Source organism: Gossypium hirsutum, chromosome A04 (assembly GCF_007990345.1).
Source record: "Gossypium hirsutum isolate 1008001.06 chromosome A04, Gossypium_hirsutum_v2.1, whole genome shotgun sequence".
Taxonomy (NCBI): domain Eukaryota; kingdom Viridiplantae; phylum Streptophyta; class Magnoliopsida; order Malvales; family Malvaceae; genus Gossypium; species Gossypium hirsutum.
Genome location: NC_053427.1, coordinates 12,237,268 through 12,252,915, shown reverse-complemented (window position 1 = coordinate 12,252,915; position 15,648 = coordinate 12,237,268). Strand labels below are relative to the sequence as shown.

General features: G+C 39.4%; 1 non-coding gene across 1 annotated transcript; it reads right to left on the bottom strand.

The window, feature by feature from the left end:
- Positions 1–15,300: 15,300 nt before the first annotated feature.
- Positions 15,301–15,407, bottom strand: LOC121228749 (small nucleolar RNA R71). The gene has a single exon (XR_005926324.1). It is a non-coding gene; the product is annotated as a small nucleolar RNA R71 (small nucleolar RNA).
- Between the last annotated feature and the right edge of the window lie 241 nt (positions 15,408–15,648).

The window sequence follows — 15,648 nt, the reverse complement described above, 5'->3', positions numbered from 1 at the left end:
CTGAAAGGCATTTAACGCCTATATTTTGGCAGCTTGGCTGCATTTAATCTGTTATGTACTGCATCAATACAATGTGGTATGTAGGGCTGGGTGGGTGTTTTTAAACCCCACATGGTGTGTAGAGATGGTTGGAGATGGTGTGCAGAGGATGGCGGTAGGACATTTGATTTTTTATTTTGATCTGTATAACTGTGTCTGTATTTGAGATGGGCTTATGCATGAATCTATATCTGTCTGATTCTGATTTTCTGTTATGTGTATGCTTAATTCTGTGGGGTTACATACTGAGTTTACGTAAACTCACTCTTTTCTGTTTAATTTGAATAGGTAATCCACAAATTTAGGTGGATAGGTGTAGCGGAGAATTCGATGGTTACCACACATTATCACTAGTTTATTTTGTATTATGGTTTCCTTTAAGTTGTATTTTCGAGGACTGTATGGACTTTTTAACTGTTTGGTTTTGGTTTTGGGTTTTCGATTTTACCTACTTTTTACTTTGTCGATTTTACCTAAAGAAAAGTTTTCTAAAATCTTGAACGGTCTTTTAAACACAACAATTTTACAAGCTTCTGCTACAAATACGTTTTGTCTCCAAATGACTAAATGAAAGTGAGCTTTGAAATTAATAATATTGATAATGGCTAAATGAACTGGAAGGATTTTTTAATTTAATGACAATTGTTTTCTTTTCAACTCATCTCATGTGACACTTCCGGATTCGACCATAACGTCTAGGCCGGGTTTGGGTTGTTACATTTAGTGGTATCAGAGTCAGGTTGCAAAACTCGACTGTGAATTTTCGGTTCCAAAATTTGGTTTTAAAGAATTGGTTTTTTAAAAAAATTAAACATTCTAAAGTAAGTATGTGGTACACTGAGTCTCTAGCATCGATCTTGTAAGTATTTCTATACTTGGTTAAACTATTCTGAAACACTGTAGATAGTTCTTATTGTGATTGTACTGATATAGTTAGAAAACTAAAACTTTTGAAAACACCTCTTAAACTTCTAATAAATTTTGCATAAAATATATGTTAATAAATATTGAACTGATGCATAAAACTCTTAATGTAGATAAACCCGAATTAGACAATGAGTGTATAGGGTAACCGAAGATGTGGTACTCGAGGCCGAGGTAGAGGCCTTAGGGGGCTCAAGCTGAGTCCTCATATTTGGGCAGCATGCCAAATCTGGACACTAGTGAGACGCCAGTATCACCTGCCACTGAGACTGGGTCTCAGAGCCACTCGGCTGGGGATAACGTACTATCCCAAGCCATGCTGAGGATATTAAAGAGGGTCACTGGGCCAAATTTTGGATCTGGGGGCCGAGGGTCAATAACTGAATGACTTTGGTCTAATGGAACTGAGTTATTTAATGGTGTTACAGGAGTCACTCCTAATGTGGCTGAGTATTGGTTGGAGACCACTGAGAGAATTATGGATGATTTGGACTATACCTCTGAGTAGAAATTAAACGGTGCAGTCTTCTTGCTTCGCGAAGAAGCATATCAGTGGTGGTTGACGACTAAGGAGGGCACTCAGCCTGATCGTCTAACTTGGGAGTTATTCAAGACTACATTTCAGAACAAATATGTGGGAGCTAGTTACGTTGATGCTTGCAAGCGTGAGTTTCTGAATCTCACACAAGGTGATCAATCTGTGGCCGAGTATGAGGCCAAATTTTTTAGATTGAGCTACTATGCTCGAGGTATGGTGGCATCGGAGTATGAGAGATGTGTTAGGTTTGAGGATAGCCTAAACGATAATCTGAGGGTTCTGATAGCTCCGTAGAAGGAGCGTAAGTTCACGGTTCTGGTAGAGAAGGCAAAGATTGTTGAGGATGTTAAGCACGCGGAGCGCCAAAACAGAGACCGTGAGAGAGATAAAAATAAGAGGGATTCAGAGCCCTTATGTTCTGTGAAGCGGCCTAAGAAAAAGGCCAGTTCTAATGGGCCAGTTAGAGTGGGGGCCCCTATTCGTCTATTGCTTCTATTGGGTTACAACCATGTAGTGATTGTGGTAGGCACCATCCGGGCGAGTGCTAGAGGCGGATTGGGGCCTGTTTGAGATGTGGGTCTTTAGAGCACCATATTCAGAAGTGTCCGTTGAGGGCTGATCAGGTGCAAGCTCGACATCAGGTCCTGCACAGCCACAGAGAGTAGTTCAGCAGCCACTTAGGGGCCGTGGAGCTGCTAGGGGTGGGAATAGTTTGGGCCGAGGACAGAGAGCACTAGGCCAAGGTGCTGGTCAGACAGAGGCGAGGCAGCTTGCTTTGGTTTATACTGCTCCTCATTGAGAGGACAGAGATGCTCCTAACATCATCAATGGTACGTTCATTATTTTTGATTTACCTTACCTTGATTTGATAGACATAGGGTCTATTCACTCATACATAGCTAGTAATGTATTTGAGACTTTGGGGATTTCTATGGAGAGCACTACGAGTGAGGTCACTGTATTGAGTCCGTTGGGGCTGTCTGTTCGGGTTAGTAAAATTTATAGGAATGTACCCTTAGTGGTGCAAGGAACTATATTTCTGACGGATCTGATGGACCTTCCGTTTGGGGAGTTCGATATAATTTTGGGAATGGACTGGTTGGTCAAACACCAGGTTAGTTTGAATTGTGCGACTAAGAAGGTTGTTCTAAGAACTGGGGTGGGTAATGAGGTGGTTGTGATAGGGGAGTGTCGGGATTATTTTTCTAATGTGATCTCCGCGCTTATGGCTAAGAAATTGGTTCGAAAAGGGTGTGAGGTGTACTTGGCATACGTTAGTGTTTCTGCTTCTAAGGACTCTTCGATTAGGGATATCAGAACCATGAGAGATTTTTTAGATGTTTTTCTTAAGGAGTTACTTGCCTCCGAACCGATAGGTTGAATTTGGAATTAAACTTCTTCCGGGTACAACTCCGGTGTCCAGCGCTCCCTACCGTATGCCCCAAAGGAACTTACAGAACTTAAGGCTCAACTTCAAGAGTTGTTGGACCGTGGTTTCATCCATCCAAGTGTGTCTCATTGGGGAGCACCAGTACTGTTTGTTAAAAAGAAGGATAGGACCATGATGATGTACATTGTAACAACCCGATTTAGGGCCTAGTCGGAATAGTAGTTTTGGGACCACAAATCCAGAGTCGCGTAAATTATTTTATTATTATTTTAGAGTCATAGTATGATTATAGGAGTGCATGAAATTTTTGGTGGATTAATTTTAGCGTTTATGAGCCCAATTATGAAAATGGACTAAATCGCACTAAGTGTAAAAGTCTTGAATTGATAGCTGAGGGTGTTAAATTACCATGAACCATAAATTAAGTGTCTTTAAAAGGCAAATAGACCCTTGGGAGAGGGCATAGCCGGCCATAGAGTCTAGAGGAGACAAAATTGTCAAAATTAGGTGAAATTTGGTCACCAATTTTTGATTAGCTTTATTTTAATATAACAAAAAGGTTTCACCTCATCATCCTCTCTTCTTCTTAGCCAAAAATATCAGCCATTGTTGAGGTCTAAGAGCTTCAAAAATTTCAGCAACTTTGAGCCCTCTCAAGTAAGTGATTTCTATGTCCTTTGTTGATGATTTTTGTACTTTTGAGACCCTTGAAGAATGAGCTTTCAAATGAGGGGTATATCTTGCAAAATGGTTGATGGTCTAGGGTTTTTCCATGAGAGCATTTAGGGTGTTTTCTGAAATTTTATGGAAGAATACGAGTCTTAGTTGTGTAATAGACAACTTTTGTGAAAGATATTAGCATAAAAACACCTAAAGGGACTATTTTGCTTAAGTTGCAAAATAAGTGATAAATGTGTGAAATAGTGAGAGTTTGAGGTTGCTATAAGAGTAAAAAGGGTTTGGCTAGGCTTGTAATACGAAGAAATTAGATAAAAATCAATTTTCAAGCATAAGGGAAAAATGGTCATTTTATCGAAGATGTGAATTTTCAATTGCCTAATTATAATTAATGACTAAATGAGTGTATTTTGTTAATATAGATCAAGAATTTTCAAATCCAAACCAAGACCGGGGGAAAGCCAATCAAATCGATTAAACCACTAGTCGTGTACATTTTGTAATCCAAGGTAAGTTGTATGTAATAGTAACACAAGTACATTGTTGATATATGTGTTTGTATTGTCATTGAATCGATATAGCATGAATTGATTGATTTTGAAATTGAGAATGTATAATGATAATTGAGATAAAGGAACTTCCGTTGGAACCTTAGGAATTAAATTGGATATTTATACCGTAACATTTGGGTGATTTGGGTGAGCTAGTGTAAGACAAGTCTGGGACATCCATCGACTGCATTATGAGAGCTAGTGTAAGACCATGCCTGGGACACGACATCAGCATTGAGACGAGTACTAGTGTAAGACATGTCTGGGACATGCATCGGCCTCGAGACATAAGCCAGTGTAAGACATGTCTGAGACATGCATCGGTTACGAGATGTGTCAGTGTAAGACCATGTCTGGGACATGGCAATGGCACGGATATGTGAGAACTAGTGTAAGACCATGTCTAGGACATGGCATCAGCCTCGAAGATGATAGCCAGTGTAAGACCATGTCTGGGACATGGCATTGATAAACGCCAAATTATACATAGTTTTACCCTAAATACTTAGCATTTTTATGGATGTTTACTACTAGATTTGTAGATTTTGGTGCTCTTAATCTGGTTATTTCATGTTTTGTACTCAGGAGAGCACCAAGAGTCAAAAGGAGCCAAAAACGAGCTAAAAAGGGACAAAACAGACCAAATCGAGAAGATCACACGGCCTAAGCCTTGCTACAAGGGCACTCACATGCCCGTGGCCTTCAGGGGTGTCGACCAAGGTTTACACGATTCACACGGCCTGGCTATTGAGCCCACACTGTCGTGGCAATTTAACGGATATAACATGGCCTAGCAATCATGTCACACGGTCGTGGCACACGGGCGTGTCCCTTTTTCAAAGAGTTGTATTTTACACGAAAAAGGGTACTTAGGGAGGAAGAAAGCCAATCCAAAGCCTATATAAACACCCTAAGTGTGACCTAGAAAGGGGCCGCTCTTCTAGAACTTTTCTGGAATACAGAACCACACGCTAGGAATTACTTGAAGGAAGCCAGATGATCCATCCTAAAAGCCAGAGCTACTCCAAGACTGAAGATCTCTCTCAAAATTCCTTCAGGGGTTTTAGAGTTTTCTTCATGTTTTGTTATTTTTATACTTTTGAGTTGTACTCTTATTTTATTATGAAATAAACCCCTTAGCTACCTAAGGGGGATAAACCTATGATGGACTTGTTATTATTATCAGAACTGTATGATAAATACTTGATTTGTTCTTAATTATGTGTTCTTAATGCTTGAGTTAATATTCTGGGTATTAATTCTTGATTTGATGTACTTATGCAGAGGAGGAATAGACCTTGCCTAAGATTAGATTTGACATAATTAAGCGGAGTTGATCAAACGCCTAGAAATAAGGTTACGAGATTTTTCCGGATTAGGGTGAAACCTAATATGGGAGTCCATAGAGTGATTTATTGCTTCGCTAGGGGCTTTAATTAAGAAAGAAATTTTGATTAATTCAACTGAAGGTTAGACGTTATTAGTCTCGAAAGGGATAATAACATAGGTTAGGGAGTCTTACGAATCAAGTCAAGTGAATAAATTGTCCGGTTCAGAGTCAGATAACAAGTGAAATCTAGGTGGATTCCTCATTGGGTGTCGTCTTTATCAATTACTTCTCTTCAAGTCTTTTTCCAAATTTTCTCTTCGCTTTAATTAAATTAGTTAATTAGTTTATATAATTAGTTTAATAAACAAATCCTTTTATTCCTAGGCTAGATAACAAAAGAAAGTTATTACTGGTGCTTTTGGTTCCCTTGGGTACGATATCTCGGTCTTACCGTTACCATACTATTGTTCGATAGGTGTGCTTACCTTTTCGTCGTGATAATAGTTAGTCTAGGTTTGATCTTCATTATAAATATTTATTACTTGTTACGAATCACGGGATCAGGCACCGACACCTTACCCATGTTTAAGGCTTAGTGAATATCTGATAGCTTTCCGAATGGTTCAACGGTGAAAATTTTGATTGTGTGATATTATGAAAAGTATAACTGTGTTGTGAGTTATACAGGTACCTAAATGGTACATATGATATATGATTTCATTGTATAATATGTGACTGGTATGGATGACAATGAGTAAGTTATGTTTATGCCTACCTTGGTATTATTGAACATGTTGATTATTGATAAATTGTTGTTGTACACTTACTTATATGCAACTTACTAAGCTTTTATGCTCACTCTCTTTCTTTTCTATTTCCTTACAGTGCCGCCTATCTAGCTCAAGGATCACTAGAAGTCAGAGATATCGATCACACTATCAATCGAAGCATTCGGTATAGTTGGATTTATATTTTTGAATATGACATGTATAGGACTTAGGCTTTAGTATTTTGTGTCTTTAAGAATTGTCCAAATATGTTGGCTTGGGTTGGAAATCCTTCAAATTGAATTAAGCCTTGAATGATGGCTAACATTCATTTTGAGTTTATGAAAGATGCATTATCATGGTTGAATGAATGTCAATTGTGGCTGATTTAATTTGAGAAATTGTGCTTGTTTTGGTATTAGTTGGCATTTGTATGAGACTAAGTATGTAAGGGTGACAAAGAGGCTTGGTAAATAGCCTTATATTACTCACACGGGTAGACACACGGGTGTGTCTAAGCTATGTGTGATACACGGTCTGCCCTATGGGAGTGTGGTTCGGCCGTGGGTCCCTTGCATGTAACAATTTCATGTCAGTATGTATGGTAATAAAAACACAGGCAGAGACACGGCCCTGTGTCTCAGCCGTGTGTAGAACATGGCCTAGCACACGGGCGTATGCCTTGGCAGTGTGACATTTAGAGCTTGCTGACATCAAAAATAGAATGTCCATGTTTTCGCACACGAGCTAAGACACGGGCGTGTCTTGGCCTTGTGAGTGACACGGGCCATTGGAACGGGCATGTGTCTGGCCGTGTAAAAACCCCTGTAGGTGTGAATTAGAAATTAATTCCACACGGGTAAGAGACACGGGCGTGTTCCTTGGTGCCTAGACCGTGTGAGCCACACGAGCCATCAGCACGACCATGTCTAGATGGTCACACAGGCGTGTTACCCTACCACACGGGTGTATGCACTATTTCAAAGACAAAATTTTCATAGTTGGTTTAAGGACCCAAAATGGTTCCGAATAGTGTTCAACGGTCGATTTGGGGCTCATAGGCCAATAATAATAAGTTCAAAATAGAAATTGAAAAAGTTTTATTTTGGACTAAGTCTTGGTGACTCGAGATTGTTGGTGTGCATGAGATCAAGTTAGGTAATGCCTTGTACTCCGCTTGGTGTGGGTTACGAGTATGGGGTGTTACATTTAGTGGTATCAGAGGTATGATTTAGTTGATTCTAGGACTAACCTAGTGAGAGTATGAGTCTAGTCATACATGCCATAATTATATATTAATAGTGTGGCAATTTCTAACGATTATAAATTATGTTTTTTTAATAGTAAATGAACCCTGATTGAACCACGGTGGATGACGTGGAAAGTAACGCGCCGACTCTCGATGAGGGGACCGCGCCAGTAGAGAGTGAGCCCGTGACTATGGGCCAAGATGGAGTGGCTAGAGAAGCCTACCTCCGAATGAAGGATGCTTGGTACACGGAGTTCATTGGTGCGAACTCGAACACTCCACCTCTCCAGATTCCTCAGTATGCCCCAGTAGCTCCACAAGTCGTGGACATGTTTACAAGAGAGAAACCTCCGGTGAATAAGATCCGAAAATAAGGGGCCAAGGAATTCTGAGCTAATATAGATGATGACCCAGAGAAAGCAGAGTTTTGGCTAGAAAGTACCATCAGGGTATTTGATGAATTGTCATGCATTCCTGAGGAGTGCGTGAAGTATGCAGTGTTGCTCTTGATAGATTCGGCCTACCAGTGGTGGAACACTCTCGTGTCTGTGGTACCGAGAGAAGGGTAACTTGGGAATTCTTCCAGAAAGAGTTTCGAAAGAAGTATATTAGTCTGCGGTTTATAGACGAAAAGAAAAAGGAATTCCTAGAGATAAAGCAAGGCCGAATGTCAGTGACTATATATGAGCATGAATTTGTGAAGCTCAGTAAGCATGCGCGGAAGTGCATGTCTACAGAGGCCACTATGTGTAAGAGGTTTGAGGATGGGCTTAATGAAGGCATCCGAGTGTTTGTGGTCATCTTAGAGCTATGGGAATTTGTAGCACTTGTTGAAAGAGCATGTAAAGTAGAAGAGTTTATTAAGGAAAGACGGAAAGCGGCCTTAGAGTCTCGAGACTCAAGGAAGAGACAGATGGGGAAATCAAATTAGTCCTCGTCTAAGAGATCGAAGGAATTCACTACCCGATTGAATACTTTGGTGGGGTTTTCGAATAGAAACAAGAACCAGCAGAACACAACTTCGAGAGCCCAGACCACTTCGGTCGCAAGCGTCGGTAGCGCTCGGCCAAATAGGCCAGAATGTTCGCAATGTGGTAGGTGTCATTTTGGCGAGTACCAAGAAAATGAGAAGGGCTGCTACAAGTGGCTGCTACAAGTGTGGGTCACTCGACCACTTTATCTGTGATTGTCTTGAGATAGAAGAGAGAGAAAATAAGTAAGAAATGAAGGCAAGTAGTGCTCCAGTGAGGGGTCGACCACAGAAGAACCCTATAAGTGGGGCTAGTAGTAGAAACATACCAAGAGATGCTACTGTGAGGTCCGAGGGCAGAGCGCCTGCAAGGACTTATGCTATTCGTGCCTGGGAAGAGGCAGAGTCTTCCAACGTGATCACGGGTACCTTTTCTATCCATGAAATATCTGTTGTTGCTTTAATTGACCCAGGGTCTACTCACTCTTATATTTTTATAGATTTGATACCTCGTATGAGTATGCTAGTAGAGGCCACTGAGTTTGTAATCAAAGTGTCTAACCCTTTAGGCAGATACGTACTAGTGGACCAAATATGTAGGAATTTCTTTTTGACAATTAGAGGTTATTGTTTTCCAGCTAACTTAATGTTATTTCCATTTAATGAGTTTGCTGAAATCCTTGGGATAGATTGGTTGACTGTTCATAGTGTTGTAGTGAAGTGCGGGAAAAAGATAATTGAGTTGAGATACGAAGATGGGAATATTCTTTGAGTTGGGCCAGATGGGTCAGATAATCTGCCTGTAGTAATGTTGTCTTTAACTGCTGAGAAATATTTGAGGAAAGGATACGAGTCCTACTTAGCTTTAGCATTGACTACTTAAGTGTTTGAGTTAAATATTAAATCGGTACCAGTGGTTTGTGAGTTTACAGATGTATTTCCAGAGGAATTACCCAGACTGCCTCTGTTGAGGGAAGTTGAATTTGGAATTGAGTTGGTCCTTGGAACGACACCCATCTCGATTGCTTCGTATAGGATGGCTCCAACGGAGTTAAAGGGGTTGAAAGCACAGTTGCAAGAGTTAACGGACAAGGGCTTTGTTAGACTGAGTTTTTCCCCGTGGGGTGCTTCGGTACTCTTTGTGAAGAAGAAAGATGGGTCGATGAGGTTATGCATTGACTATAGGCAGCTCAATAAAGTAACAGTGAAGAAAAGATATCCTTCACCAATGATCGATGACTTGTTTGATCAGTTAAAAGGGGTCACTGTATTTTTCAAGATTGACTGGAGGTCTGGCTACTATCAGCTGAGGGTTAAAGAGCAAGATGTTCTGAAGACTGGGTTTCGGACAAGATACAAGCATTATGAATTCCTCGTTATGCAATTTGCTTTGACTAATGCCTTGGCAATGTTTATGGATTTAATGAATCGCATTTTCTGACCGTATCTAGATAAGTTCGTCGTTGTTTTTATCGATGACATATTGATTTATACGCGTGATGAGAGCGAGCACGCGAAGCATCTGAGAGTTGTGTTGCAAACTTTGAGGGATAAACAGCTTTACGCCAAGTTCAGTAAGAGTGAATTTTGGCTTAAAGAGGTCAGGTTTTTAGGACACATTGTGTCGGGTGATGGGATTAGAGTTGACCCGAACAAGATCTCAGCTATTATTGAGTGGAAACCATCGAGGAATGTGACTGAGGTCTGAAGCTTTCTGGGTTTGGCTGGATATTACAAACGGTTTGTAAACAGATTCTCTGTGATAGCTATCCCGATGACGAGACTGATGCAAAAAGATGTCAAGTTTGAATGGATCGAAAAGTGCCAGCAGAGTTTCAAGAAATTAAAGGCTTTGTTAACTGAAGCCCCAGTGTTAGTGCAACCAGGGTCGGGCAAGGAGTCTGTAGTATATAGTGACGCCTCCTTGAATGGTTTGGGGTGTGTGCTTATGCAAGAAGGTAAAGTCATAGCTTAGACTTCAAGACAACTGAAGCCACATAAGAAGAACTACCCGACGCACGATTTAGAGTTGGCTGGCATCGTATTTGCATTGAAATTTTGGAGACACCATTTGTATGGAGATAAATTTCAGGTATTCACCGACCATAGGAGCCTAAAATACTTGATGACTCAAAAGGAGTTAAATTTGCGACAACACCGATGGTTAGAAGTGATGAAGGATTACGAGTTGGCAATAGATTACCATCTGGATAAGGCGAATGTTGTCGTGATGCATTGAGTAGGAAATCACTATTTGCGTTTAAGGCGATGAACGCCAATTTGGCTTTGTTTGATGATGGTTCGGTTCTAGCAGAGTTGAGAACTAGACTGACATTTCTATAAAAAATTCATGAAGCTTAGAGAAGTGATAAGAAGCTGCAAGCTAAGATGGCTCAGTGTAAAACGGAAAATAAGTCCGAGTTTTGTATTGGTACCGATAGATGTTTAATGTTTAAAGATAGAGTTTTTGTACCCAAGGACAATGAGCTTATTCTAAAGATTCTTCAAGAGGCACATAGTGGTTGTTTGTCCGTCCATCGGGGTAGTGTGAAAATGTACAATAACTTTAAGAAAATATATTATTGGTCAGGAATGAAAAGAGACATTTCAGAGTTTGTGTCTAAGTGCCTAGTGTGTCTGCAAGTGAAGCCTGAACATCAGGTACCTTCGGGACTACTTCAACCTATTATGGTCCCCGAGTGGAAGTGGGATCAAATCACTATGGATTTTGTAACAGGTTTGCCGGTAACCCCAAAGAAAAAGGATGCTGTTTGGGTTGTTGTAGATAAGTTAACAAAGTCGGCACACTTTATACGTAGCGTACCAACTATTCCCTTGAGAGATTAGCCAACTTGTACGTTTCCGAGATTGTAAGACTTCATGGACTGCCGTTGTCAATTATTTCAGATCGAGACCCAATATTTACTTCAAGATTTTGGAAAATTTTACAAGAGGCATTAGGAACAAAGTTGAGTTTTAGCACGGCTTTTCATCCACAAACCGACGGTCAGTCAGAGATAGTAATTCAGATGTTAGAGGACATGTTACGGTATTGCGTCCTTGAGTTCCAAGGCAATCGGAAAAAGTATCTACCATTGGTTGATTTCACCTATAATAACAATTATCAAACGAGTTTGAAAATGGCACCTTATAAAGCTATGTTAGGGCGAAAATGTCGAATGCCCTTATATTGGACCTAGCTTAGAGAGGGTCAGATTCATGGGGTTGAATTGGTCAAGGAGATTGAAGAAAAAGTTAAAGTGATCCGTGACTGCTTGAAGGCTGCCTCGGATAGACAGAAATCCTATGCGGATTTAAAGTAAAATGAAATTGAGTTTCAAGTCAGTGAAAAGGTATTTTTAAAAGTATCTCCGTGGAGGAAAGTCCTCAGATTTGGTAGAAATGGCAAGTTGAGTCCTTGTTTCATAGGACCTTATATGGTTACCAAAAAAGTAGGGTTAGTTTCCTACCGTTTGGATTTGCCATCAGAATTGGAAAAGATTCACAATGTGTTTCATGTGTCCATGCTACGTCGATATAGATCAGACCCTTCGCATGTGATTGAGTCGATAGAGGTTGAGATTCTTCCAGACATGACTTATGGCGAAGAGTCGGTCAGGATTTTAACCCGGGAAGTCAAATAGTTGAGAAATAAGAATATAACACTTGTGAAAGCTTTGTGTCATAGACATGGAGTCGAGAAAGCCACATGAGAACCCGAGGAGACTATGAGAGATCAGTACCCAAACTTGTTCACTGGAAAGATTTTCAAGGACGAAAATCCCTAAGAGTGAGAAATGTAAGAGGCTGATTTAGGGCCTAGTCAGAATAGTGGTTTTGGAACCACAAATCCAGAGTCGAATAAATTATTTTATTATTATTTTAGAGTCATAGTATGATTATAGGAGTGCATGAAAAATTTGGTGGATTAATTTTAGCGTTTATGAGCCTAATTGTGAAAAAGGACTAAATCGCATAAAGTGCAAAAGTCTTGAATTGATAGCTAAGGGTGTTAAATTGTCATGAACCATAAATTAGGGCTCTTTAAAAGGCAAATAGACCCTTGGGAGAGGGCGTAGCTGGCCATGGAGTCTAGAGGAGATAAAATTGTCAAAATTAGGTGAAATTTGGTCACCAATTTTTTACTAGCTTTATTTTAATATAACAAAAAGGTTTCACCTTATCATCCTCTCTTCTCCTTAGCTAAAAATATCAGCCATTTTTGGGGTTTGAGAGCTTTAAAAATTTCAGCAACTTTGAGCCCTCTCAAGAAAGTGATTTCCATGTCCTTTATTGATGATTTTTGTACTTTTGAGACCCTTGAAGCATGAGCTTTCAAATGAGGGGTATATCTTGCAAAATGGTTGAAGGTTTAAGGTTTTTCCATAAGAGAATTTAGGGTGTTTTCTGAAATTTTATGGAAAAATATGAGTCTTATTTGTGTAATTGACAACTTTTGTGAAAGGTGTTAGCATGAAAACACCTACAGGGACTATTTTGCATAAGTTCCAAAATAAGTGATAAGTGTGTGAAATAGTGAGAGTTTGAGGTTGCTATAAGATTAAAAAGGTTTTCGCTAGGCCTGTAATACAAAGAAATTTGATAAAAATAGATTTTCGAGCATATGGGAAAAATGGTCATTTTGCCAAAATCTAGGGGCAAAATGGTCATTTTATCGAAGATGTGAATTTTCAATTGCCTAATTGTAATTAGTGACTAAATGAGTGTATTTTGTTAATATAGATCAAGAATTGTCAAATCCGAACTAAGACCGGGGGAAAGCCAAGTAAATCGACTAAACCGATGATAAACCGTAAATTATACATATTTTTACCCCATGTTGAATGCATTTTATAGATGATTTCTCGTTAGAACTAGTGAATTCAATGCTCCTGATGCATTAATTTCATATTTTATACTTAGAAGAGCATAGGAGAGTGAAAGGAACGAGAAACGGGCCAAAAAAGGAGAAAATGGGCCAAAGTACGAAATCAACACGACCTGGACCTCCTCACACGGGCAGACCACACGGCCGTGTCAATTTGGCAAGCTCAAACATGGCCTGAAGTAATCAAACACGGGCGTGTCACACGAGCGCGTCCCTACCGAGCCCAAGTTGAGTCAAATTCGGAAAAGGCCAATTTTGAGGGTTTTAGGCATTCCAAAGCCTATAAGTACGCACTAGAGGAGGAGAAAAGGAGAGACAGAGAAGAGAGGTAAGGAATTACCCCAAGGAAGCCGATTGATCCATCTCAAAAGTCAAATTCATCATCAAGACTGAAGATCTCTCCTCAATTTCCCTTCAGGAGTTTTGAGTTTTCTTTATGTTTTGTATTCTATATTCTTCTGAGATGTTTTCTTATTTAGTTATGAACTAAATCCCCTAAATACCTAAGGGGAATGAAACCTAAGACGAATCTTGTTATTATTTTTTGAATCGTATGATAAATATTTAACTTGTTCTTAATTATGTGTTCTTAATTCTTGTTTTGATATCCTAGGATATTGATTCAATACATGCTCTTATTCAGAGGAGGAATAGACCCTGTCAAAGAGTACATTTGCCATAATTAAGCGGAGTTGATTGCGCACTTAGAAATAGGGTGACAAGATTTTGACGGATTAGGGTGAAACCTAATAAGGGGATCCATAGATCAAGTTAATGCAACTCTAAAGTGTTAATTAGAGAAAAGTCTCAGTTATTCAATCTAGGGATTAGACGTTATTAGTCTTGAATAGGGATAATAACATAACTTAGGGATCTCTACGGAACAAGTTGAATGAATAAATCTTCCGATTCGGAGCCAGAATAACAAGTAAAGTCTAAGTGGATTTTTCCTTAGGTATTGTCTCAAGTCAATCGATTTTCCCAAGAGCAATTCCCCAATTCTTTTCTCTGTTCGTTCTTAGTTTAAATAATTAGTTAATTAAAACAAACCTTTTTATTGTTAGGCTAGATAATAAAAAGATAGTTATTACTAGTACTTTTGGTTCCCTTGGGTACAATATCCTGGTCTTGCCGTTACTATACTATTGTTCGATAGGTGCGCTTGCCTTTCCGTCGTGATAATAGTTAGTCTAGGTTCGATCTTCATTATAAATATTTATTACTTGTTACGAATCACTGCGGCCAAGTTTTTGGCGCTGTTGCCGTGGAGCTGAAATATTAGGAACACTAAATTTTTATTACTTTAGCCATTTATTTTTCGTGCAATTTAATTTAATTTAATTTAATTTATTTTACTATTTATTAATTTACTTTTTCTTTCTCTTGGCAGGTTTTTATTGTTTATGACTAGAAGAAACCCGTCAGGACCTTTACTTTTTCACGAAGAAATCGATTGAACAGTTCGTAAAAATCAAAGAGAAATAAGACGTAGTTTACGATACACTGAAAGCGAACAAGAAGACAATACTCAACCTCCTACCGACGAGATGGTTGAAAACCAAGACAATTAGCTGCCTCCTGCAATTGCATCTAATCAAAATCCTGCTCCACGTACTATGTATGACTATACTAAACCCTCTTTAACAGGAACTGAATCAAGTATAATTAGACCTGCTATTGCTGCGAATAATTTTGAATTAAAACCTAACATTATTCAGATGATACAGCAGTTTGTTCAGTTTGATGGTTTGCAGGATGAAGATCCCAACACTCACTCAGCAAATTTCCTGGAATTTTGTGATACATTCAAAATCAATGGCGTTTCTGATGATACCATACGTCTTCGGTTATTTCCCTTCTCACTGAGAAACAAAGCTAAATAGTGGTTGAACTCGTTACCACGAAGGTTTATCACTACTTCGGAGAAAATGACCGAGAAATTTTTACTAAAATATTTTTTGCCGGCTAAAATGGCTAAGTTACGCAATGATATCTCTTATTTTGTGCAGATGGACTTAGAAACACTTTACGATGCATGATAGAGATACAAGGATCTATTGAGAAGGTGCCCTCACCATGGGTTACCTCTATGGCTGCAAGTTCAAACATTCTACAATGGTGTGAATCCCTCGATAAGACAAATGATTGACGCTGCTGCTGGTGGAGCTATCAACAATAAAACACCGGAAGATGCCTATGAATTCATAGAGGAGATGTCACTGAACAACTATCAGTGGCAAGTCATGAGGACTAAGCCAACAAAAATAGCCGACGTTTATAACATTGATTCAGTCACCATGCTCTCTAATCAGGTAGAACTTCTC